Source organism: Arvicanthis niloticus, chromosome 1, assembly GCF_011762505.2.
Source record: "Arvicanthis niloticus isolate mArvNil1 chromosome 1, mArvNil1.pat.X, whole genome shotgun sequence".
Lineage (NCBI taxonomy): Eukaryota > Metazoa > Chordata > Mammalia > Rodentia > Muridae > Arvicanthis > Arvicanthis niloticus.
The window spans coordinates 159,796,090-159,822,651 of NC_047658.1; the positions used below are offsets into that span (position 1 = coordinate 159,796,090).

Sequence of the window (26,562 nt, forward strand, 5' to 3'; positions counted from 1 at the left end):
GACTCTAGGTAGCAGTCTTGAGGATTTGGGGACCACAGGAAAGGAAGTGAAGTTCAGGACATAGTTTAAAACCAGCGGGCAGGTGTTTGAGGGTGGCTCAGACTATTCCAGAAATATTCAGTGGGTGTTTATAAACTTAGGATGATGTGGGCCCAAGACACAGTTTTATATCAGGCATAGATGGAATTTTATTTCATTTTAAGTCCTGGGCTATCAATAACTCTTTCTTTCTTCTTTTAAAAATTTCAAACGTTTTAAAAGCATGTCTTCCTCAGGCCTTAGTCGCAGGTGAGAAACAGGCTGCTGTTGGCCCACACCTCAGCTGGCCTTTGAACCAGGACAGGACCATCCTTCTGAAGCAGGGTCAGGTTCGATGTGAGATAAACAGCTTGTGATTCTAAACCCGTGTTGACATGTCACCCGCACTGGACAATGTGGCGTTGCTAATGCCCTCCCGCTGCTTGTGAAGATGGCCAGGATTTAAATGCTGGGATCTGGAGTCAAAGAGCCAGAGGATGACTCTGGTATTTAGATGCTGCATGCCTGCCTTGGACATGCTAATTCCACAGCAGACTCAGCACAGCAGAGTAGACACCCAGCCCATATGTGCAAAACCTAGCAAAGGAGACAGGCAGAAAGGTCATCTCCTGTTTCACTGTTTATGTGTCTGTAGGCAGAAATGCATTGGCTCTTTAAAAATATATATTTATTTGGGGGCTGGAGAGAATGCATAGTGGTTAAGACTCAAGTTTGGGTCCCAGAACTCACGTGTCAGATCCACCACTATATGTAACTCCAGTTCCAGGGAACCTAATACCTGCGTCTGGATTCCACAGGTTAGGCACGCACACTGCTGCAAGCACAGACTCTGTATGAGTCCTAGGTGTTGGGATTGTGAAGGAGGGCAGGTGATACAGAAATTAGTCTGTTGGCATTGGCATCTCTGAGGGAATGTGAAGACTCTTCCATAAGAAAATTGTCTCTCAAAGTTACCCTGGACGGTGGGGTGGGGGGTGGGGCATGCAGATGATGTCATGGGGGGTGGTAGATACAGATGTTATCCTGAGGCTTGGGGATACAGATGTTATTACCCTGGGGATGGAGCATACAGATTTTCCAAGGCTCTTGAGAGAGGTGGTTTGGGAAGAAGACTCTTGATGTCACAGAACCCAGAGACCATGGAGAAGGTCTCAGGATGGGAGTCTGTTTCTGTGAGACTTGAAATGACAGGTGCTGAGGGAGACCTCAGACTTTCCCTCTCAGCTGCCCTTATCTAGAGGCCTGGGAGGAGCTGGGAGGAATAGTCTGGAGAAGGGAGCCACGAGGACAGGTGTGTGTGTGTGTGTGTGTGTTTTCCCGAAGCCTTTACCACAGCAGTAGCTCTGTCTGGCTTGGAAGCAGAGGAGCAAGGAAGTCTTGCAGCAGTGGGGAGATTAAAGCTTTGAAATGAACTATGTTGTCTTAGAAATCTAAGCAAGACTGGAAGTGGCTGAAAAAATTCAAGAATTGGGTTGAGCTGACTTTAAGGAATCTCTCCCCACCGGGCGGGGTAGGGAGAGAAGTTTGTACTGCCCAGAGGGGCAGCTCTGGGAAGCTGGGAGCATCTACGTGTATTCATAAAAAATTGAGGCTCTCCTTCTCTGCCTGTTCCAGGAGAATCACCTACTAAGTGACTTACTGAAGAATTCTCTGCATATTATGCATCAGCTTTCCAGAGTTTTCCAACCATGTTCTTTCCTTACCTCTGAGGATTCTGAATTTCTAGATATGGATTTTATGTGTGTGTGTGTGTGTGTGTGTGTGTGTGTGTGTGTGTATACGTGTATATTAAAGAATCTTTTATTTATGCCTATGGGTATTTTCCCTGCACATATGTCTGAGCATCTTGTGCTGTAGTTATCATGGAGGCCAGTAGAGGGCGTGTGCTCCCCAGAACTGGAGTTAACAGATAATCGACCGCAAGAGAAGCCAGGTTCTCTGCTACTCTCTGGTGGGACGGGTTCACAGTCACGGTACTTGGTTCCGTGACAGAAAATGAGATTTTGGTTTGCTTAGAGATACCTGGGGCTTGGTGTGGCATTACAGATAATCTGCACTGTGGGTGCTAGGACCCAAACCTAGGTCCTCTGGAAATGCAGCCAGTCAATGATCTTAACCATCGCGCCTCACCAAGCCCAGGATTACATCTGGTTTGCACCTTTTCTTATCATTGTTACTCATTTGCTGTTGTAATGAGTCTGCTGTTAATACATAGTAAGGCTTTTCCCTTCCCACCTTATAGAAAGGTTAGACAGAAGAATCATCGCAGTACTGGCAGTAGTAACCTCGGAAGAGGTGACTGGATCCAATCAATCCATTTCCTGCTTCCCATGTCTTTAAATTGCCACGAAGTCATGTTTTGTGTTACTCTGTGTCACTCTTGGAGCAGGGGATGATGCAAGAACTACACAAGGCACACAGATGACTGCTAGTTAATTGTGTGGGTTTGCGGTGACACACAGCTCCTCTCCCCCACCCCCATTTCTTTCATTCTGAAGATTGTATGTGCATATGTGTATTGGCAGTGATTATTTTAATACTTTGCATAGAGTTTAAACTACAGGCCAGTACAACTTAGTAGCCGCTGTAATGGTCTAAGTTTGTCATGAGGAGACTTTCTCTAAAATGTTTCAGTCATTGTTGAATGAGACTAATAAGGATTATTCTAGAGACTCCAGTAATTACCTTTCATTTTTGTCATACACACATGCATGCATGCACACACATGCTCGCATGCACATGTGCACACACATGCACACACATGTATCCACACATGGACACACACGTGCACATACACATGCACACACATACATACACACATGCACATGCACACACACATCATTCTATTTGTCAGGGATCTTATTTTGTTTGTGAATCTCTGCACAATCATAAGTGTATATAAAAATTGTTGCCAGCCGTCTCATTTGACCCTCTTTGGTGTACATACTAGGCACTGAGTTCTTTTTCCTTTGCACACCTGAGTTTCTCCCAGAAGACATCTTGTAATACTTCGTTTGGTTTGCTCACTGTCTCAATTCCCGAAGTCTAGGGCTTTCCCTGTTAAAGCCATAGATGATTAGTTCACATAGACAGAGGTTCAACTAACAGGGAAGATGCAGAGAATGTGTGTGCATATGTGTGTGTGTTCGCGTGTGTGTGTGTCCGCGTGTGTGTGTGCGTGTACGTGTGAATGCGTGCATGTTGCCCAGTATGGGAAGAGTAGAACTGGATCAGGCATCCTTTCTGTGAAGGTTAGCCTTACTCCCACAGTAGGAGTGGGCAGGGGATGTAGGCTGAGTGGATGAGGCAGGATCAACCCTATGAGCAGGCCCCAGGTGTCTCGAAGCAGAACAATGTCTGGCTTCATTTTCTGTCGTGGACTTAGTGCAGTGGCTATCAACAGGTCCCACTGGAGAATGTCAGAGAACCTGGCTTCTCTAATCCCTAGGTCCTAGCTAGCGTAGTCTGTAGCCAATACAGCTTTACCACGCACGTCAGCTTACATTTATTTACAATGAGTATGCTTTGAGATTGGGATGATTTAATATTTATCTCCAGGCGTGGATTGTGCCCCAGATTAAAATAGGGACAGAAGAAAAAGTGATCATTACATAGAAGGCAGGGCTATGTGAACAGTGGACAGTTAGCCAGGCTAGGGGATACATTTTAGAATTACAGCTTGGGAAACTTTTCACCCTCCTTGTACGTGCATTTTCAAAGCACCGGGTGACTGGGCTGTTTTCATCGCTTGCGTCCAAGGATGAGGAAGCGTTGGTTGGCAGTATTGGTGACAGTGTTGTCCTGTCTGCACCTATGTTAGACACGTGCACCCACCTACCCACCTTTCAAATGCAGGTTTCTGAGGACTGTATGGCCCTGCTGCGTTCTTGTTACACAACACAGAGACCGAACTGGTGAGGGTGGGCTACAGGGAGTCTGGACTGAAGGCCACACAGCCTCATGCTCTCCTATTTCTTTAGAAATACTCTTGGGACCTATGTCACTTTCTCCCTAGTATCTTAAATACTCTACTGCCATCTTTTCCCCTCTGTCTTCCTTGCTCCATAAAATTCCATCCTCATATATTTCATTTTGTTTCAAGAGTAATCATCTAGGGAGGCGAGATGGTTTAGTGGGTGGAGGAACCCAACTAACCTGACTGAGTTTAATCCTCAGGACCCAGTGAAAGGAAGGAGCCAACTCCCATACATCTCCCTCTGACCCCCATATACACATCCGTGGCACATGAGCGCCCTCCTCCCCTACATAAAAATAAATAATTGTGATAAAAGAACAGAGGGTGACCTGCAGGGATGTGATGTAAAACACGAGGGGTTTCAGTTCTTGGATGACAGATCCAAGTAGCCCCTTCACATATGCAGGACTTAGTGTCAAAATGGTCAAAATGTTATCCTTGTTCCTGGCAGCCTAGCGTGGCATCAAGCCAGCCTTCGAGGCCTCTCACAGCCACTGTAGACCCACCTCAGCCACACTGGGTGTTGAGGCTGGGGTGATAATGTCAGATGTGTCCCTTTGGTCTGTAGTGGGCTCTGCTGTCTGCTGCCCAGTCTGCCTCCTACCCTGTGCCTCCCCTTTCCCTTGGGGTCTCATGGGGGAAATGCCTCCTTGATCCCTTGTGGTTCTACTGTGGCTGTTCTGTCATCTTGGTCTTCCTCAGTCATGAGAGTACCTCGACTGGTCTTACTGACTATCCGTGGAAGGCATGGCATTTCTCCAGAACTAGGTGGAGAGAAACGGTTCCTTCTGAATTAAAGCTGCTTTGCAGAGAGATAGAAATCTGAGGAGTCTCATGGCTTTTGTGTGCCATCTTCAGGTTTCCTTGGGGAAGGAACAGAAATGGGCAGAATGAGGACTAGGCAGAGCCCAGAGCTTAGCTGGAGCCTCAGGACACACTGGTTCCCAAATCCAGGGGCCAGAGTGTTCTCGGTTTGTCTTAGTGACTTTAGTAAGGTTTCTGCTGGATCCAACTGGAAGAGTTTATAGGTAGCATTGTCAGCTTTTAGATTTTGAAGCGTTTATATTTTGTTAGCAATAGATGAGTCCATGACTATAAAGAAGGAATCACCTTTGGTTTCTCTTGATCAGTAAGTGGAAGGCTCCATCCGGCCCCCTGTGTGTTCACAACCTCATGTGTACATACATGTATACTTTGTCTTATTTTTTTAACATATGGCATTATGTCTCTCAAACATTGTTCCATAAGTCATTTCCTTTTGTTTTTTTTTAAAGTTCTTTGATGTCAGCAGATATAGTTTTCCTTCGTTCTTATCAAGTACTTTAGAGATTTGATAACACAAATACTTCCCTGGAATAATCCCCTGCTGACAGACAGTTAGCTGTTTCTAGACCGTTTTTTTGGTGTGTGCCTGTTACAACACTGCAAGTAAATTTGGTTTTTTTTTTTTTTTTTTTTTTTTTTTTGTCTTGCACACACATGGAGACATAGCTCACAGGTCATCTTCTAATAGAATGAATGAGCCACGTATTTACGTTCTGCCAGGTGGTATTTCAAAGAGCTGTCTGTCATGAACTGTATTCCTACCCAAAGAGTAGGAGAATGTTTGCTTTCCAGAGTCTTTCTGAAGGGCAAGCCCACTTTAATTCTATAGGTCCCTGTGTGTGAAAAGCATGAAGTTGTGTGTTCGTAACACAGGCAGGGGCACACTCTCCTGGTAGCTCCTCTCCTTACCACTATGACAACACACCCAGCACGAGCAGCTCACGGAAGGAGACTCTCGGTTTGATTCACAGAGCCCGAGGTGCACTGGCCCTACTGCAGGGACAGACGGGAAGCAAAGAGCTTCTTGTGGACCCAGAGGCAGGTCCCACTGTTAAGGCTCACAGCCAGTGGCTTTTCCACTGGATAGACCACAGCCCAGCATCCACAAGCTTCCAAGACAGAACTCCCCACTGAGAACCATGCTCAAAGGCACGGACCTGGATGGGACATTTCCTGTTACGCTGTAACCAGCTCTCGTGTTTCCTGTTGTGTTAGTTAATACTCACTAGGTTCTACTTCTTAAAAAATGTGGGTTATGTTTTTCTCCTTGACGCAAATGAATTATTTGTGTGTGAAATGGATCTCAATGCTGTGTTACAGTTGTAAATATTTTCTCATAGTTGTTTTGTTTTGGGGTATTTTGTTTTTTAATTAATTGTATTTTATATCACACAGTGATTGCAATTGGACTCCTGGAGCTGGAGTTATGGGTGCTTGTAAATCACCATGTGGGCACCAGGAGCCAAACCTAGGTCCTCTGCAAGAGCAACAAGTGCTCTTAACCACTGGGCCAGTGCTCTGGCTCCTTGGTTTTGTTGCAAATGGTTTTTGTTTGTTTTGTTTTACATCTTTGGGGGTGTGTGCATTTGTGCATGTGTGTGCATGTGTGTGTGTATGTGTGCATGTGTGTGTGTGCATGTATGTATGTATGTGTGCATGTGTGTGTGCATGTATGTGCATGTGTGTATATGTGTGTATGTGTGCATGTGTGCATGTATGTATGTATGTGTGCATGTGTGTGTGTATGCATGTGTGTATGTATGTGTGTATGTATGTGTGTGCATGTGTGTGTGCACATGTGTGCATGTGTGTATATGTGTGTATGTGTGCATGTGTGCATGTATGTATGTATGTGTGCATGTGTGTGTGTGTATGCATGTGTGTATGTATGTGTGTATGTATGTGTGTGCATGTGTGTGTACATGTGTATGCATGTATATGTGCATGTGTGTATGTGGTGTGTGTGCATGTGTTTGTGTGTGCATGTGTATGTGCATGTGTGTTTATGTGTGTGCGTACGTGTGTGTGTATGTGGTTTTAGGGTTGATGCCCATTTCCCTTTGATCAGGTAGATTTTTCCAAGTTGTACATATTCTGACTTGTTAGTCTTTTTCTTCATGGTGTCTATGGCCATGTCTATGGAGTGTGGTGTGGCCTGGATTCTCTTTTCTCTCTCTTTTCATCTAATTCCTCGGTAGAGCTTCTCAGCTCTTCTAAAGACGCAGTGAGAATCTGGCTGTGGGCTGGAGAGGTGGCTCAGTGGTTAAGAACACTGGCTGCTCTTTTAGAAGACACAGGTTCAATTCCCAGCACCCCATGCAACTCATAAGTGTCCCACAGGGTCTGATGCTCTCTTCCGGTTGCCTCAGGAAACAGGCATTATATATATTATATATATAATATGTAAAATACACATATACAAAATTCAATTCAGTGTTTTAGAAAAGAACCTGACCACTTCTCAGTAGTTTCTCTTCCATCCCATCCTGCCTCTGTTCTCTCCCAGAGCAGCCAGAGTGCCCTTTAATTACAGGTCCAGCCATACCCGTCCTCTGCTCAGAATACACTAGATTCAGAGGTGTGGTCACAGCCTGTGAGGTCCCCCATGGCCTCCTCTTCTTACTTCATTTACTGTCCTTTCTTTTCCCATTGGGTTCTTGCTTTCTCAAGAATATCGGGGTTTTGCTGCTGCTGTCTGGAGAGTCTTTCTCCTCAATGGTACTTCATATAGCTCTCTGACTCACCCTTCATGCAGGGATCTTCTCTGGCCCTGGTTTTTCTCTGACATACCATTTTTTTTTTTGTCTTGCAAAAACTGAGATGTGATTTTCATGAAAAAAAAAAAAAAAGCAACTGCTTTGATTCCTGCTGATGAATCTTCAGTATACACGGAAATTTCTAACATATAGAAACTCCTAACCCATTTATGAATGAATACATAGTGCCAACCCTGGGTTTTTCTGATATGGACCCAGCTTGCCATTGAAACCTCTGTGACCTTTCTGTGGGTCCTCCACAGAGTGGGCAATTTGAGTATCTGTTTTTTATACTGCTTCTTCCTGGGGCCCAGTATATCTCTGCACCAGCTGTAAATCAGCACAGCTCAGACTGTGCCTTGTCACATGACCAAAGGGCACCTCAGCGAGCTCTTCGGCAGCTTCTAAATGGGTGTCATCTTCGAAAACAACCTGTGGCTTGCGACTTCAGTTTTGCTTGGGAAAGCGTCTCCCCACTTCTCAAGAAACGTCTTAATGACGCCTGGCACGCTGACATCTACACAGGCACATTTCACCACGCTGTAAGATGGCACCCTAAAAATAGACAGGGTGGCAGATGAAGGCAATTTATTACGGGCCTTCCTCCTCACCTCACCTACAGCCCGGAGCACAGAGCAGTCATGAAGTGACTCCCAGTCCTCAGGTGCTGGAATGAGGCAGGCTGGCATGCATACAGCATTGTCTTTTCTTTTACTTGGGGCTACTTAGTCCTTGGGCACCTGCCCTCCCTCCTTGAGCACCTGCCCTCACTCTCTGGGCACCTGCCCTCCCTCCTGGAGCACCTGCCCTCCCTCCTTGAGCACCTGCCCTCCCTCCTTGAGCACCTGCCCTCCCTCCTAGGACACTGCTTTTCCTCCACCTCTGACCCTTGTCTTTTCTTCTCTGACTTTTATTTATTTTTTTTGTATGTGTGAGGGGTATAATTTAGTTAGGTTGATTGTATAAAAAATAAATATCTTTCAGTGACATTATTGCCACTGTGGCAGTTTCCACCAGTGTCTAATTATGGCTGTCAACTGAGATGCTGTGACCTGACAAATGTATTTCAGGCCTAAGGACAGGCATTTTGTAAATTAACGCTAATGTGGTTACAACTGTTTTAGGTTTGTAGCAAAATCAGGCTGGAGGGTTGCAGATTTTCCATATACCCCACTGCACGCACATCCCTCCACTACACTGGTTAACCCCTACACGGGATGAACCTACAGACACATGTGTTTATCCCCCGTGTCCGCAGTTGGCACCCACAATCTCTCCTGGTGGTGTTTGTTCTGTGAGCTTGACAAATGCACAGTGCCGCAGATCCCCCATTATAGCACCACCCAAGGAGTGTCAGTGTTCTAAGGTAAAGTTAGTCTTAAAAATATGTTTTTATGTGTATGAGTGCTTTGTCTGCATGTGTCTGTGCACTACATGCATGCAGTGCCCACTGAGGCCAGAAGAGGGCGTCAGATCCTCTGGGACTGGAGTGGTGAATGGCTGCGTTACCATGTAGGTGATGGGTATCAAACACGGGTCCCCTGGGAGAGGGACCATGCGAAGCGGGGACTGGGGGGGCTGTGATCAGGATATAAAGAGAATAAATAAATTAATTAATGGAAAAATTAATTATTTAATGAATGTAAGATGAATGCTTATTTCATAAATGGTGGTGGTGGGCGGGGGGAGTCCTCTGGAAGAGCAGCCAGCACTCTTAAGTGCTGAGCCAGCCTGAGCACTGCAGAACAAATCACATGTGACTGTACTTTCTTCAATATGTTTTCACATTACATATAAGCTAAAGTTGGTTTTCTCTACCACCTCCTGTCTTGGGACCTGCTCCAGAATTTATCAGTTTTAAACTTTGTGTCTTTCTATTTGCATCCCTGGTAACCCTGAAGCAGTAGCACTAACGGGGCCTCTAGTACTAATGACAAAGGAAGGTTAGGAGCAGGCATAGGACATGGGCTGTGTCTCATCAGTGCACAGAAACCCAGCAAAGCGGTGAGCGAGTACCGCTTCTCTGTGACCAGCTTCACTGGGGTATTAGTCATATACCATTAACCTTTTAAAGTCTTTTTTAAAAGTTTAAAATTAACCTTTTTTGAGACTATAATTAAGTCATATCTCTTTTCCCTTCCTCCCTCCAAACCCTCCATTTACCCCCACGGCTTCTTTTTTATTTTATTTTTAATGTCATTTCATATCAGCTCATTGTTATTATTTATTTATTTTATTTTTTACACTCCAGACTTTGTTCCCCGCCACCCCTCTGTCCACCCTCCAACTGTTCCACATCCCATACCTCCTCTCCATCCCCCTGTCTCCACGACATGGCTTCTTTAACTTTTGCAATTATATATACTCAACCAGCTCAGTCTCTGTTTCTTGTGTGTATATGATGTCAGGGCCCACCTTCTGGTACTGGATGACCAGCAGGGGTCTCTTCTCTAGGAGAAACTTATATCCCCTGTCAGCATCCCTCAGTTGCCTGGAGTTCTTTGTGTAGGGCTGAGGCCTCATGAGCTTTCACTCCGAGTGGTAGCATGTCTGTCGGTTCAGGTCGTGTTCAGGAAGCCATGTTGCTGAGATGTCATGGCTGTGGTTTTCTGGCATTTTAAAGAGAATCACATACCAAACGCCCACCCCTCTGCCTCTTGCCATCTTTCTGTCCCTCTTCAATGGCCTCTGAGCCTTGGCTTCAGGAGTTGTGTTGCAGATATCACTGGGTTCTATAATGGTCTCTTCTTGCAAAGGGACATTTTCTTGATGAGGAATGGCAAGGACATTTATCTGTCGGTATGAAGATTGATGTCTAGAATGCAGTTAGGAGTTATGGTGGTTTAGTAAAATTTTAGGTTCTCTGCTAGGACCCATGACTTCACTATCCTTGGGTAGTTGGTACCAGGTATGGTTTTCTTTCTAATTCATGAGCTCTAGTGTGTGTGTGGAGGGGTGGGGTGGGAGATCAGTATAGAAGAAGGAAGGTGTACTGGCTGGTTCTGTGTGTTAACTTGACACAAGCTAGAGTTATCACAGAGAAAGGAGCCTCCCTTGAGGAAATTCCTCTATGAGATGCAGCTGTAAGGCATTTTCTCAATTAGTGATCAAGGCTGGGAGGGCCCATTGTGGGTGGTGCCATCCTTGGGCTGGTAGTCCTGGGTTCTATAAGAAAGCAGGCTGAGCAAGCCAGTAAGCAGCGTTCTTCCATGGCCTCTGCATCAGCTCCTGCCTCCAACTTCCTGCCCTGTGTGAGTTCCTGTCCTGACTTCCTTTGGTGGGTGATGAACAGCAATGTGGAAGTGTAAGCTGAATAAACCCTTTTCTCCTCAACTTGCTTCTTGGTCCTGATGTTTGTGCAGGAATACAAACCCTGACTAAGAGATGAAATAACAGCCAGGATGTTTGAGAAGTTGTAAGGAACCATACTATCATTTTGTGATACTAGAAGGCACCATGCAATCTTCCAAGGGAGGAAGCATCCAGTAGTCCTACCCAGCCATGATGCCCATGAACCACAACAATCAACATAGATAACCCTGAGGTTGCAGTAGTGGCACACATATTTGGTGGTAACCAGTGACTCTCATTAGACTTAAGGCCCACTCGACGACAGGGAAGCCATTCACCCTTTAACGTTATATAAACGGGCTGGTGAGACAACTTAGTAGATAATAGGTCTGGCTGTGTAAATGTGAGGACTTGAGTTCAAATCCAAGCCTAGCAGAAAAAGCAGGGCATAGCTGTGCATGCCTGTAACTCCAGTATGAGGTGGCGGAGAAGACAGGCAGGTCCTGGTTGCTTGCTTGCCAGCCAGGCTAGCAGAAACAGCAAGTTTCCAGTTCAGTGAGGAACCCTGTCTCAGGACAGTGAAGTGAAAAGTGATGGAGAAAGGCATCCAATATATTCTTCCAACCTCCACACACACGCACACATGTGTGCACACACATACACATGTATATGCATACACACACACACTTACATAACCAGTGGTTTTTGTATATCCATAGCACTGTACACACACTGTTGGTAAGTCAGTTTAGTTTCAATAAGTCAGTTTACATTTTATACATGTAGAGTTGCTGGGTCATGTGGTGACTCTACATTTAATGTTTTGAGGAATTATCAGAATGGATGAACCCTCTCACAGTTCTGTTTCGATGAACAAGGGTTGCATCTTCTCCCTGTTTCTGTTACACCTGCTCGGCCTTTCAACTTTAGTCATCTGAGTGGGTCTGAAGGAGGTTTCACTGAGGTTTTGACATGTGTTTTCTTTCTGAGTGACCGATGACGGTGAACATCTTTTCTGTGCCTTCTGGTCATTTGCGTATTTTCTTTGGAGACATGTCCGTTTCATCCTCTGCCTCTGTTTCAGCTGGGCCATTTGTCTTTTTTATTGAGTTTGTTTTCCTTTCTGAAGGTGATAGACAAACATCATGTTGCTCAATTCTTATGATCAGGCTCAACCCTGGGACTGAGTTTTGCTTTGACAGCAGGTTTGCATTCCCAGGTCTAAATAACACAAGTTCCATTAATTTGCACCCAGTATATATGTGCCATGATCTCCACAGACTCTATTGTACTGAAATAACTTTGCATCCTGCCAACGTTTCATCATGTGTGTCAGAGCTCAGAAGCATCACCCTCTTCCAAGGGTCTGTTGGCAGTTCATGCTTACTGGGGAGGAGTATCATTTCCTCTGGGGTTGTAGCCCCTGAGATGTCACTCATGCTTCAGTAAACAATTCTGTACCCATGCTCATGCAAGCAGCAACCCTAATTAAATTTAGCAGGACGCACACACACACACGCCCTCCACATCACACCCAATATATACCACACACAGTCACACACACACACACACACACACACACACACACACACACCACATGTCACATACACCACATACTATTCATTCTCTCTCTCTCTCTCTCTCTCTCTCTCTCTCTCTCTCTCTCTCTCTCTCTTTTCCCTCTCCCATGCCCTAAATGGGGGCTTGTTGGGAAAAAGAAGGGATTTGGAAGGAGAGGAAGATGAGAGAGGATTCATGGGTTGGGAGAGATTAAAAATGACCAAAATGCATCACACTCATGAATGAAAAAAAGAGAAAAGAAGAAGAGAAAGAGGAGGAAGTAGACAAAATAGATGAAGGAAGAGGAGGAAGATGACAGGAAGAAGGAAGAAATAGCAGCAGAAGCAGAAGAAAACCAAAAAAACCAGAACGACAAAACTGCTGTAGAAAAGGAGATTCAAGTTTCCACTTCTAGACCAAAGTTTCCCAGTAGGAGATGAAGCCGGGAAGACTGACTTCTTACCAACAAATCCCTGGGAAAATAGACCTGCGAATTCCATTTGCTGATGTCTGTGAAGAATACACCCCTCTCTTGGTCAAACCCTGAGGCTAAGGCTTCAGATTAGTGATATTCTCCAGCCTAACTTGGACAGACCTGCTCTAACAGGGTACAGTTGCTCCTGGGGAAGCTGCCAGGGGCTGGAAACTGTAAGTAAAAAGCTCTCGTGGAGGAATTGCCTCTTCCTGGTTGAAGCTGGAGCTGCAGATGCTTACAGAGGCCCCACCTTTATTACCTGACTGTCTACAATCGTGAAGAGGCGCTATCACGTGGATCTGTTCTGTTTCTGGAGGATTCCTAACACACTGAATCCCTTTAGGGTTGGGAGTGGAGAGAAAGGGGTTGAGCTTCAAACTGCACACTGTCCTATGGAACTGTTGGCGTCTAAGCCCAGAACAATTCAAAACTGCCCAGTGGTGGCCCTGCGGCCTTGGGTGTGCTGGGTCACATTGTTGTCCCGCCAGCAGGCTGGCACCTCCAGACTCACAGAGGGTACATTCTTTCTTTGTAGCCAAAGCAGATATTTTTGCTTCGTGTGAATCATCTGAGGAGTGAGAATGGCAAGCAAAGAAGGCGAGATCATCATTATCACTGAGAAGGATTTGTCAGGCACCCACCTAAGTGTACCAGATTTCCCAAGGCAGCGCCCGCAGCCTAGGCTGTGTGTGGCTGCACCCTTCCTGGGGAACGTGACCTCTCAGACTCTGATGGTGTGCCTAGCATGTGTGTGGGGTTCCAGCATGAGGCCCAGTCTGCCCCAAAGAAGCTTAAACTCTGTGGGTAGAGCTACTCATGTGGACCACCAAGCAGGGTGAACTGTGATAAATGTTCCTGCTGACAAAGCAGCTGCTCCCAAGAAACCTCGGAGACTGTCACCACCTTTCCATCCCAGCAGGCTAATCTCTCTGGTCCCGTGCAATTCACAAAAGCGTTTCCAGTCAACAATACCACGAATTTGCCAGGTCCAAACAGGTCAGTGGCCCTAAAGTGTTTGGGTCAAAAAAAATCTCTTTTGGATGCTGATGAAAGTTTTAGATTCGTACCCCAGAATTCCTCTGGAATGTGCACCTATGTGATTTCACAGTGTCGATTCCTTGGTTTTTATGAACATGCAGAAAATCAACCTTCCAGCAACCCATCGATTCATAATACTGTTTCCAGAGCTTATTTCCTGAAGGCTTAAAAATATTTTTATCAATTCTTAGAGAATTTCATATATCTTGATAATATTCACTCCTTTCCATACTCCTCCCAGATCCACCCCTTTTCATTCTCATACAACTTTGTGTTCTCTCTCCCTCCCTCCCTCCATCCTTTGTCTCTCTCTTTGGAGGACCTACTAGATGCCACACCATTAAGGAAAACTCATTCTCCTCTCCCAGCTGCTATCTAAGCTGACAGCGGCTCAGCCTGGGGAGAACGAATTGCTCACCTCCCTGCATCCACGCTACATTCTGTTCATATGAATACATTGTTGCAATCACTGTTCCTTTGTGCAACTGCTCTGTTTGTCCAGAATCACTGCTGTCTCTGTCTCTTAGACTCTTTCCTTCTCTCCTCCTTGAAGGTCCCCGAGCCTTAGGGTAAGTGGGTTGGGCTACCAGCAACCCTAAGGTCAGTTGCTGTGACACAGACTCCTCATTTAAAGCTGAGCACTCAGTCTCTCATTCTTTGTTGACCAGTTGTGGGTTTGTTAATTGCCATCTACTGCAAGCAGAAGCTTCTCTGAGGAGGGCCAAGAGAGGTACTGAACTATGGGCATAGCAATACGTTATTGTCTTTAAAGCCTCAGATGTACTCAGTCAGCCCTTACTAGGAATGTTGTCTTTCTCAGGACTGAAGAGATGGCTCAACAGTTGAAAGTACCTGTTGCTCTTTTAGAAGACCTGGGTTTGATCCCCAGCACCCACGTGATAGCTCACAACTGGTCTATAGCTCCAGTTCTAGGGCATCTGACGCCCTCTTCTGGTCTCCTTGGGCACTGCATGTACATGTTGTACAGACATTTATGAAGGCAAAACACCTACAATCATAAAAAAGAATATTATGTTTCTCAGTTATTTCTGTGTTTAGAACCCTCTTTTTAAAAAGTATCCAGGTGTCTATTAGTTGATTAATGAGCACTGTGACATGGTGTTGATCCAGCCATAGAAAAGAATGAAGTCCTGTTGTTTGTGAAAGTTCAGATAAGTTTGGAGGGGCAATACATTAAGCGGAACTCGCCAGGCTCAGCAAGATGAGTCTGCCATGAGCTCACTTGAGAGGTGGAAGCTGGAAGGCTGATCTCATAAGGAAGCGAGAGCAGAATTTTGGCCACTAGAGGCTAGAGCAGACATGAGAGAGACAGAAGTGGGTAGACAACAGGTACCTACAATCCAGTTAGATAGGAGGTAGGTTGTAATATTCTAGAGTGTATTAGGGTGGCTACCTTTAACTAGGATTAACTGTGTATTTCAAAGCAACCATGAGAGTTGGATGTTTTCCAACACAAAGATGATAAATATTCGAAGTGTTAGAAATACTGCTCAGGCCCCATCTACTGTGAGAATGAAGACCATTCTTAGCAATCAGACTGTCGACGTTTCAGAAAATGTTGACGCCGGGTGGTGGTGGCGCACACCTTTAATCCCAGCACTTAGGAGGCAGAGACGGGCAGATTTCTGAGTTCGAGGCCAACCTGGTCTACAGAGTGAGTTCCAGGACAGCCAGGGCTACACAGAGAAACCCTGTCTCGAAAAAACAAAAAAAAGGAAAAAAAAAAAAAAAAAGAAAATGTTGACATCACTCCGAAGGGGCGCACAGGCATTGTGAAGGGCCCCAGGGGAACTCTGTGGAGGGACTTCAATCACATCAGTGTAGAGCTGAGTCTTCTTGGAAAGAAAAGGAAAAGGCTCCAGGTTGACAAATGATGGGGTAACAGTGGGAACTGGCCACTGTCAGAACCATCTGCAGTCATGTTCAGAACATGATCGAGGGTGTTACACTGGGCTTCCGTTACAAGATGGGGTCTGTGTATGCTCACTTCCCCATCAATGTTGTCATTCAGGAGAATGGGTATTTGGTTGAAATCTGAAATTTCATGGGTGAAAAATATATCCGCAGGGTTCAGATGAAGACAGGCATTGCTTGTTCTGTCTCCCAAGCCCAGAAGGATGAATTAATCCTTGAAGGAAATGATATTGGACTTGTTTCAAATTCAGCGGCTCTGATTCAGCAAGCCACAACAGTTAAAAACAAAGATATCAGGAAGTTTTTGGATGGCATCTATGTGTCTGAGAAGGGAACCGTGCAGCAGGCTGGTGAGTGAGGCCTCAGATTCCTAGCTCCAGAAACAAGATCCTGATCACAAGTACAATTTGGGCTCTTTGAGGACAATAAAGGACTTATATATTGAAAAAAATAAAAAAGGAATACTGGTCAGACTTAATTGTTACACAGTGTATACTCACACAGAAACACCACACTGTACCATCCACATAATCATCAGATGCCAATTTAAAGACTCTTATTTACTCAGTGCCATTGGAGCCACACCTTGTTTAGATCCAGGCTCTCTAAGAACAGAACAGCAACAAAGTCATCCGAAAACAATGACCACAGTTTTCTTCTTTTACACATTAAGAGAAAATGAAGGAAAAAAAAAAAAAACGGTTGCATAAAAGTAGACTTTAACGTTTTTAACATGGGGCTGGAGGGATGGCTCAGCAGTTAAGAGCACCGACTGCTCTTCCAGAAGTCTGAAGTTCCATTTCCAGCGACCACATGGTGGCTCACAACCATTTGTAACAGGATCCGATGCCCTCTTCTGGTGTGTCTGAAGACAGCTACAGTGTACTCACACACATAAAATAAATAAATACATCTTAAAAAAATGTTTTTTTAAAATATAAAGCAAGGCAGACAAACCTGTCATGTTAAATAAACATGCTATTTTGCTTGGCCTTGTATTGAGGGGTTCAGAGTCTACAGAGCTAGGTACAGGGGAGGGGACAGCCTTAAATCTGCTCTTGAAAATCGAATGGTGCAGCGCTGGGGTGGCGAGTGTGTAGGAGGCTGAGGGCATTGGCCGTGCCAGGTTTCCGGAGACGGGCGGCAGGATTGACGGCCACAGCTTGGTCCTTGTGCCCTGACGGAATCTGCTGTGTGTGCAGCCTCCTTCCTGCCCCACCCCCCATCCTAGCAGGTGCAGACAGACAGACACCCTGTTTTAAGGACAGATGTGTGTTGGCTGCCCTATCTGCTCCCTCTCTGCCCCTCCTCCATGCACCCTCCCCAGGGGCCTCTTGATGGAATGTCCTGTCCCAGGAGGCATTGCATCACTGCATTCCCGCCTCATGCTCTCCATGGCTGCTTCTGCTCTGACCAAGAAAGAGCTGAGGTTTGGGTTTCAGAACTGCTGTGGGGGAATCTGTCTTCTGTGGCCTGTATCAGGGCTAAAAATGCCACCTAGCCCCACTGTACCTTCTCCCAGCTGAAGCACAAAGCCTCCCTGTCCTCCCCTGCCTTGGTCAGCATGGAGCAGTGTCCTTTACACACCCTCTGTTACTCAGAGGAAAACTAAGATGGAACAAGCAGATGGGGGTAGGACCACCGAATACCCAGGTGAGTGTCACTGATGCTGCAGTCTGGAATCTAAGTCCCTTTATCTCGCTTGCTGGATTCGAGTAATGGCCAAGGGACGGTTCTCTCAGCCACTCACTGTCTGTGAGGTTTACATGAGGATCAGGTGGTATTGAGGAGGGACTACAGAGTCAGGGGTTCCGAGACCACCTTCCCACACAAACTGAGAGGTAAGAGTTCACAGGGCCTCACTTGTGTGTAACTCACCAGTAAGAGTTTCAGATCCCTGTGGAAACTATTGTCATCAAAGTTGCAATCTGTTACAGCGAAAGGGAATAGCTTCAGAAGAGACAAGGGAAAGGATGCCAGGCAGAATTCCGGAGAGTTCTATGCAAAAAAGCTTCCAGCTGGCCATTTTAGTGGAATCATATCAACTGTTGATGTCTGGCTACTATGTGTGACCACATATATAAGGTGTTACCACACACATAGAGCAAAGGGAGCTGAGCCTTGGGGAGTTTTTACTGGGACTGGCTCACAGGGTTGGTGTTCCTGAGGCTGAACTTATACTCCAGCCTCTCCCAGGTTCAAGCTGGTACTGTGTAACTCATGGCCATCCCATCAAGTACAGCAGGCTTAAAGATCACCTTTTAAGGCTAAAGAGGGCATAGGCCAGGCCTGTCTTTGGGTGACACTAATTCTTTCCTGAATAGGGAGAGGGGTACCTCAGACTAGGCCTGGTGCATGGTAGACTTCAGAGGGCTTCTGAGCATGCTCAGTTTTATACCCCTGGGTCAAGGTGAGTTTTCTGTATTTCCTTTCTTAAATTGTGTTAGGAGTGTGTCGTTCTCTTGACTATTTGAAGCTGATATCAGGATGTGTTTTGATCAAGTAAAACGCTGTTCACTTGTGTACCGGTCAGGTACACATGTGCTTGTGAACCATGAGGAGGGCTGACAGGTGTCACCTTCCTAACTTACTGGTGATGCCGAAGGACATTTTCTAAGTCACCAAGTCTCAGGACTGACTAGGGATAAGAGTGTGGCCCTGGATGTCTTTCTGCCAGTTGCAGATCTGAGTGTCACTCTATTGATGTGGCCCGCCAGCCTTGAAATAGCTGGGCATGGTCTCCGGTCAGATCTGGTTCCCCACCACATCCAGGCTGTGTGACTTGGGGCAGATTTTTTTCCTCCATTCACCTGTCGAGTAGGGTGATCATCAGAACGAAGTGTATGAGGCACAGACTCATAGCGCCACGAGGGTCACCTTATCCTATCAGTAATAACAGCTGCTCACTGGAATGATCTTGCAACAACTCACCTCCAATAACCTCCCCCAGCATTTTATTATGTATTAAGGAAGACCAGAAAGAGGAGGTATCTTGAATATAGAGAGAATATTTGTGATATCACAAAAGCTTGTAAAGTAGCTGCCAGGTAATTGTCTATACAATTTACACAGCTGTCCGGGTTACTCTCCAAGACCCTTCCTGCAAGGGACTCCCTCTTTCTAACTTCAGGTCCTGGCACTGAGTTTTTTCTGCTATTTCTGCCTCTCCTCTGCTCCCAATAAATTCAAACACTCCCATCAAATCCTAAGGACTTCTGAGTCCCCCACTGATGGGAGGCTCCTATCCCTTGTTTACTCTGTCTGCAGAAGCATTCGTTGGTGTACTGCTTCGTATTTACCTGGCAGTCTGATTATGTCTGACATGTCCCCAAGGCTGTGATCCCTGAGAGTAGACACTGAGTTACTATCCTCAGGCCCAGCTGCTCAGTTGCTACTGTATGCAGCACAATTATAAAAGCCATGTGGGTGTCTCACAGACTAGAGGCTCTGGGGTTGATCCCCGGCCATCTTCAGTGTGGTAGAGTCACCACCCTCATGCCCTGGATGACAGTGTGTCCATCTGTGTTCTCCTAGGGTGTTGGGGGCACTGAGAGGTGTTCTTCTGATTCCTCTTTTTTGGAGTAACACAAATACCATACTTCACTGGCTGGTTTTGTGTGTCAACTTGACACAAGCTGGAGTTATCGCAGAGAAAGGAGCTTCCCTTGAGGAAATGCCTCCATGAGATCCAGCTGTCAGGTATTTTCTCAATTAGTGATCAAGGCTGGCAGGGCCCATTGTGGGTGGTGCCATCCCTGGGCTGGTAGTCTTTGGTTCTATAAAAAGGCAAGCTGAGTGAGCCAGGGAAAGCAAGCAAGTAATTAACATCCCTCCATAGCCTCTGCATCAGCTCCTGCTTCCTGGCCTTGCTTGAGTTCCAGTCCTGACTTCCTTTGGTGATGAACAGCGATGTGGACATGTAAGCTGAATTAACCCTTTCCTCCCCAACTTGCTTCTTGGTCATGATGTTTTGTGCAGGAATACAAACCCTGACTAACACGCATACCCTCTTGAAAAACATATTCATGGGCATGTGGGTGTTCCTGCTTGTCTGTGTGTATGCCACATGTTTTCAGTGTACACAGAGGACAGAAGAGGGTGTCCCTCCAGGACTGGAGTCACAAGCTGATGTGAATCACCATGTGGTTGCTGAGAACCAAACCCAGGTCCTCTGCAATAGCAGCAATTGCTCTTAACCACTGAGCTATCTCCCCAGTGCCACCCCTTTTAAAATTTTATTTTACATATCTGTTTTATGTACATGGGTGTATTATTTTATCTTCATGTATGTCTGTGTACCACATGTGTGCCTGGTGCCCAAGAAGGCCAGAAGATAGCACTGGATTCCCTGGGACTGGAGTTATAGACATTTGTCAGCTACCACGAGAGTGCTGGGAATTGAACCAGGATCATCGGAAGAGCGGCCAGTGCTCTTCATGCTGAGCCATCTCTCCAGATCTCTCTCTTCAAAAACAAAAACAAAAACAAAAACAAAAACAAAAACAAAACAACCCCCTCCAAACCTCTTTAATTATTACCCATTTTGGCACTATCTTTGCAGATTGCATGGTAGAAACACTTCATAGAGGAAAGACCTTAGCTGATGGTTGCCAAAGTTGCCTAGGTTTTTACCTGGCAGACTGTATATTGGCATAGGACATCAGGATACAACTCTGCAGGGAAAAGTGTGAGAGCAGAGGCTACCGATTTCAGTCTGTTCACCCTGACAAAGAGCCCTCCTTCTCTTCTGTGGCTGTTGAAGTCCTGACATCCCACAGCTACTTCTGTTGTGAGCACTCCTTCCGAGGTTTGGAGAAAGCATGTGCTGCTTCTGGGTTTAGCCTTACTGTTGACCTCTGTGACCTTGAACAAGTTCAGAGCCCTTTGAAGTCTGACTTGTAAGAGGGTTGGGGTTGGATTGCCCGCCACTCACAACATGGGGTTGCATCCCCTTCAAAGGACTCTGACCCCAAGTCCTGCCCCCCACCCCCACCTTACCCCTTCTCTCTCCTCTTTCCAATTAAACTAGGACAAGGAAAAGATTTATGTAAGAGCACCATAGGCTGAGGCCTGTGAGACAACACCCAGCAGTGGGCTGTTATAGGTGCTTTTGATGAGATTTTTTAAAAGGGATTTATTTAACGTTGTGTGTGTGTGTGTGTGTGTGTGTGTGTGTGTGTGTATACACGTGTAGGTCAGAAGAAGGCATTAGATTTCCTGGAATTGGTGTTACAGATGGGCAGATGGTTATGGGTGCTGGCAGCCCAACCTGGGTCCTCTGCAAGAGCAGAAGATGTTGGTAACTGTTGAGCCATCCTTCCAGCCCTGCCTTCAGTATTTCTATGCTGCAATTTTGTTTGTTGGGCCTGCTTTTTCGCTTGCTTTTCCGTGCTGCTTCTGAAGTGTGAACGCTGACCCTCATCCCTGCCTGCCGTAGCTCTCCACACATAGCTCTGTCGTCTCTCTTATGAGAGCTGATTCTTGTATAACAGACTTCTTTCCCATAGTCTATTCTTACTTATTTCTATTTAGGGCATGTCACTTGCCCCTCAATCCTTACTCTGCAGAGACAAAACCAGGTTTCCAAGGGTACTGTCGGCTCTGACCCAAGCATTCAGGTGTCATTGACTGGGAGGTTCTGAAACCATTCCCTGAATCCTCCACCTGTTCATTTCCAGTATTTATGTCTGGAGTTTGCAGTACTTTTCTCATCACTGTGACACAAGACTGGACAAAGGCTACTAATGAGAAGGAAGATTTACTTTGGCTCACAGGTGATTTGGTAAGGGAGGGATGACAGGATAGGGGGACAACTGGTGATACTGCAGGACAGGTGGACTGCTGGTGATACTTCAGGACAAGGGGACAGCTGGTGACAGTGCAGGACAGGGGGACAGCTGGTAACAGTGCAGGACAGGTGGACAGCTGGTGATACTTCAGGACAAAGGGACAGCTGTTGATAGTGCAGGACAGGGGGACAGCTGGTGATACTTCAGAACAAGGGGACAGCTGGTGACAATGCAAAAATAAGTAGGAAGTAGAATGCATCTGGGAAGTGGGGTTCAGCCTGCAAAACTCACGACCTTCCCCTATTGACTCACTTAAAACAGCGCCATCTGCAGGCTCCAAACATTCCTGCACATGAGCCTGTGAGGGTCATTTCACATTCAGGCCATTGTGGAAGCCAGCTAGGTTTCATAGAGTTGCTAACCCATGAAGTCTGACCTTGCAGTTACTTAAGGGCAGACATTCTGAAGCAAAGTTGACTCTTTCTTGACCTAAAGAGACAAAGCCAGTCTAAGATGAGAAGTCTTTCTTCAGAGTTTAGAAGTCAAAGGCTCTCACTGCACACCATTGACTGTGATAACTGTCAGAAACCCCAGCACCAAGGCCAATTCCTCATAGGTGGGCTTGGGGAACTCAGGCCATTCCCAGACAGCAGGCTAGGTAGGGTCTGGATGAAGTTATGAGATGCCCCAGTTACCAGTATACCAGAAACATGCTCAGAAACATCTGTCTTTACTCTTACCAGTATTTTCTTTACAAAATAAATTCATTTCTCTTTTTGAGACAGGGTTCTCTGTTTAGCCCTGAGCCTTGAACTCACTATTTGGAGTAACCTCAAGCTCACAAAGATCTACTTGATGGGATCAAAGCCACATTTGACCATGCACAGCTAAAATCAATTTTTGTAGGGCAATTTCCTATTGGAAAGTACAGTTCTGTCAAGACTCTCTGCCCCCTTCCTGTCTTATGTCCTTCTTAACCCCATTACTCCCTTACAAGTACAGCAAGATGGGGGGGGGGGGGAGGGCTGCAAGGTGTGAAAGTGATACCTGTCACTGTGAATGCGACCATGCTTTCAGAAAATGGGTTTTACATAAAGACAAAGGTCTTCTTGGGACCTCTCTCCATCCTACGAGACCAGAGCATCTGGCATTATTTAAGAGTAAGTGGTCCATCTTCTACTCACTGTTGTGGAATATGTGTTGTTGAGGATTATGAGAAGAAGCAGAGTGCAGAGCCTGGTGGTGGCTGGCAGGATGGTTCATGTGGCACCCTGACATCTAACCTGGCAGGTGTCTCATGGAGGATACTTCTCAGGACAAATGATCCCTGGGCACAAAAGGAGGCAAACACAGTGGTCTGTGGTTACTGTGACTAGAGCTGTCCTTGCTGGGGTGGGTACCCCTGTGGTGTTATGAGTCTTGTTTATGGTCACGGCAAGTCTTGTTTAAGGTGTTTCCTTCCATCAGGATCCCTGGAGATTGTTTCTGCAGATTCTGCTTAGCTCCGGGAATACTGGCCTTGCTCTTTTTCATGATTTTCCCATTTCAGTGACTCAACACTTTCCAGCGCCTTTGACATCATGTGCTAACTCTGGAGAAGGCCTGGGAACCGTTCAATCAGCCTCTTTTGCTCTCCCTTTAGAGATGGTTGCCACCAAAGCAAGGCAAGCAGTGACAAAATGTGACACGTGGCTAGAGTTAACTGCTGTGTGTGGGTGTCATATTTAATCATAAATGACTTTTTATTAGATATAACTCACTCAGGGATGTTTGTTAAACTGCACTTACCAGAAGCCTTTCTTCCTTTTTTCTTTTCTTTTTTTCTTTTTCTTTTTTTTTTTTTTTGGTTTTTTTGTTTTGTTTTCTTGTAGAAACAGAAGCCATCCCTTCCCCCCTTTGAATGAGGAGATAAAGTTCTTATAGGCGATATTCTGAGATTTTTTTCATCATAACAAACTTGCTGACTTGGAATGTCTCCCTGATTTATTTGAATTTTATAGTGTCATAGAGTAGCGTTTGATAAAAGAGTTTCATCTGTGTCCTTGAAAAAAGCTGGTCTGTGTTTCCTTGGATGACAATCTTACCTTAACAAAAGGATGATGAGGGTTGTAGGAAACAGAGGGGCAGAGGGATGACAAGATGGCTCTGAGAGTGAAGGTGATTGCGACCAAGCCTGATGACACGATTTGATCCCCGGAATCTAGGTGTTAGAAGGAGAGAACCAACTTGTGAAGGTTGTTCTCTGACTTCTATACATGCACAAAGCCGTGTGCATGCTGCATAACACATGAACACACACACACACTAAACACATGCAATACTTTTGTAGAAGAGGGATAAATAAGGTCTAGGATAAGGAGCTCCCAAAGGCTGTGGCCTGAAGGGAGTGGAGAGTTGCTTCAGGGGCTCAGCTCTCTTGTAACTTTCAAGTCTGTCGCTTACACAAGCGCTTTGAGTGGTCTTTGAACTGGCAGTGTTCTTTGAAGTGATCCCCTCTGCTCCAGCAGCTTCCCCCACTCATTTGCATCAGGTTGGCTTTCATGTTGTAGCCTACTTTTGAAAACTTGTCAGTGAACTACTGATCCTATAAGCAGTAGATAAATAAATAAATATTAAAAAAAAAAAAACCTAAAGCAGGAGTCTAGTGCAAAACTTCACTCATATTCCTACCTGAGGGAGGTGTTTGACTCTTACCTTATGAGATGAAGCTGCCCTGCTGTGGGGGAGATCCTGCTGCCTGGAGCACATACACATCTCAGTTAGGCCGTGTGTGTGTGTGTGTGTGTGTGTGTGTGTGTGTGTGTGTGCGCGCGTGTGCGCGTGCGTGTGCATGTATAACTGCTTTTGACAGCTGCTCAGGTCTCTTGTAGTCTTGCCTTGTCTTTAGGCACAGGTTTAAGTTAAGAAGCCATGAGGATTTTATCCTCTATAGTCTATGAAGCTGTTGGATTCACAGACGTTTAACTTACCACCCGCTGTGTGTCAGTACTCACTGTGTGTCAGTACCTACTGTGTGTCAGTACTCACTGTGTGTCAGCTATGTTTGGCACTGTCCTAGACATGGGACTGAGCAATGATTAAACAGACATTCTGTACTCACACTAGGGTACTTACATGTGCAGAGGACTGCCTCCCAGAATAGGAGTCTTTTGTTGAGCTATGGATCTTTTGACCCTTAGGGATTTTTACATTACAGAAAAAGTGCTTACATATTGGCAGAAGAGGAAAAGCTTAGACTTTGGAAGCCAAGAACCCAATTTCTAGCACCTTCAAGATAGAACTCAGCTTGAAGACTGATGTGCTGGGGAAGAGGTTTGGGCATCAGCATAGGTTTGAACGCCTGTCCCAGCCTCCTGCTGGATGACTTGGGTCTGTTACTATGCACTGAAATGCTAAAATCTGTACAGGTGAAGGTCTGGGTCTAAGAGTGAATTCTCACGGTTACCGGCTTTTGTTGTTGCAAACCTTGTTACTTAATTTAAAACTATTGGTTAAATAAAAATGGCTAGAGCCAATTACTGAGGGATTAGAGGTGGGTGGGTTTGAAGTTATCTGGTTGGGGGGTTACAAAAGGGGAGAGGGAGAGGGAGAGGAGAGGAGAAAACCACCAGGAGAGGAGATGGACTAGGGGCACATGGACAGTTAAAACAGTCAGTATTTGGGGTACACCTCTGGGGAAGTAGCCAGGCCAGCTCTTAGAAAAGTAGATTTTAGGTTACCCGCTAGTAATTATCAAAGTCAGATAAAATAACCATAGCCCGAGTCTCATCCACTTGTCAGCTAGACAGGGACGAGTTTAAATCGCTCCAACTACAAACTTCGACTTGGAAATAGGGCTTTATGATCCCACCCGCAGGACTGACCGTGAACACGCACTGAGATCAAGTCGCTCAGACCATGGCCTGAGCTTTGGATGGTCACTGCCGTGGCCATGTTTGAAGTTACCCCCATGTCCTAGTGTGTCTGGAGTGTCACACAAACAGGAAACTGTACCCATCGACCTGCCAGCCAGGGTTTCCTTCCGTGGTGGGAATAGCCAGCTTCACCTGTAGTCTTTTCCTTCCCATGTCTTTGGACACTGAGGTAGCTTGGTGTTGCAGGATGGCTGCTGGGCTGAAGTTGGTTCATAGGCAAGGCCAGAACCAAGGAAGGAAGCCTAGCTTTGTCTCACTCCAGAGGTCTGGTGTCCACGGCTATGACTTGGGTAGAGTCACGTTGACCTTGGAAGATTGGGGTGTAATGTGGAGTATAGGTTTCAAGGCTTGTATAGTTGTGAGAAAACTTAAGTTTTGTTTGTTGTTTTTCCATAGGTGAGATATTTTCATATTACCCAGACTTTGGCTGGGTACAACTAGGTCTCTGGGTTATCACTGGCTTAGTCTGAGGGTCTCACAGGTAAACTGAAACCCAGGAAGAGAAGCCTGGCCCAGATTCAGCTAAAGAGGGAGCTAGTGAGAGCCTGGTGGGGTGGGGGATGGAGGAGCTGCCTTCTGGGCAGAACTGAATTGTGGATCAGCCCGAGAACTGAGCCTTGTTCCTGCCCCCTGTCTGTACTATCTTGAGCCCTAGCAGGATGCAATCAGCAGGTTTATAGCCTCCTTGGCCTTTGGTAGGTTGGTTGGGAGAAGACTCTCCTAGGCCAGGTGACTGAGGCCTTCCTTACCTTCCTTCATCACCTTGCTCAGGAGTGCACTCATACAGATAACACCTTCATTTTTTGTGAACATATGTAAACATTTTCACTGGAAAGGGACATAGCATAGTCCAGCAGGTGTATAGACAGCCGTGTTAACTCGTGTGACCTGGAGAAAGGTTGCAGAAGTCTGTTAGATGTAGCTGGAAAGGAACACCATTAGAGCTCCCTACTCTTGGGTGCTT

The 26,562-nt window shown here is 45.9% G+C and overlaps 1 protein-coding gene and 1 pseudogene across 3 annotated transcripts in view; both read left to right on the forward strand.

Moving 5' to 3' along the window:
- LOC117706540 (large ribosomal subunit protein uL6 pseudogene) overlaps positions 1–16,341 on the forward strand; it is a 76,341-nt pseudogene extending 60,000 nt beyond the window's left edge.
- Rbm20 (RNA binding motif protein 20) overlaps positions 1–26,562 on the forward strand; it is a 187,801-nt gene that overhangs the window by 65,113 nt on the left and 96,126 nt on the right. The window lies entirely within an intron of this gene.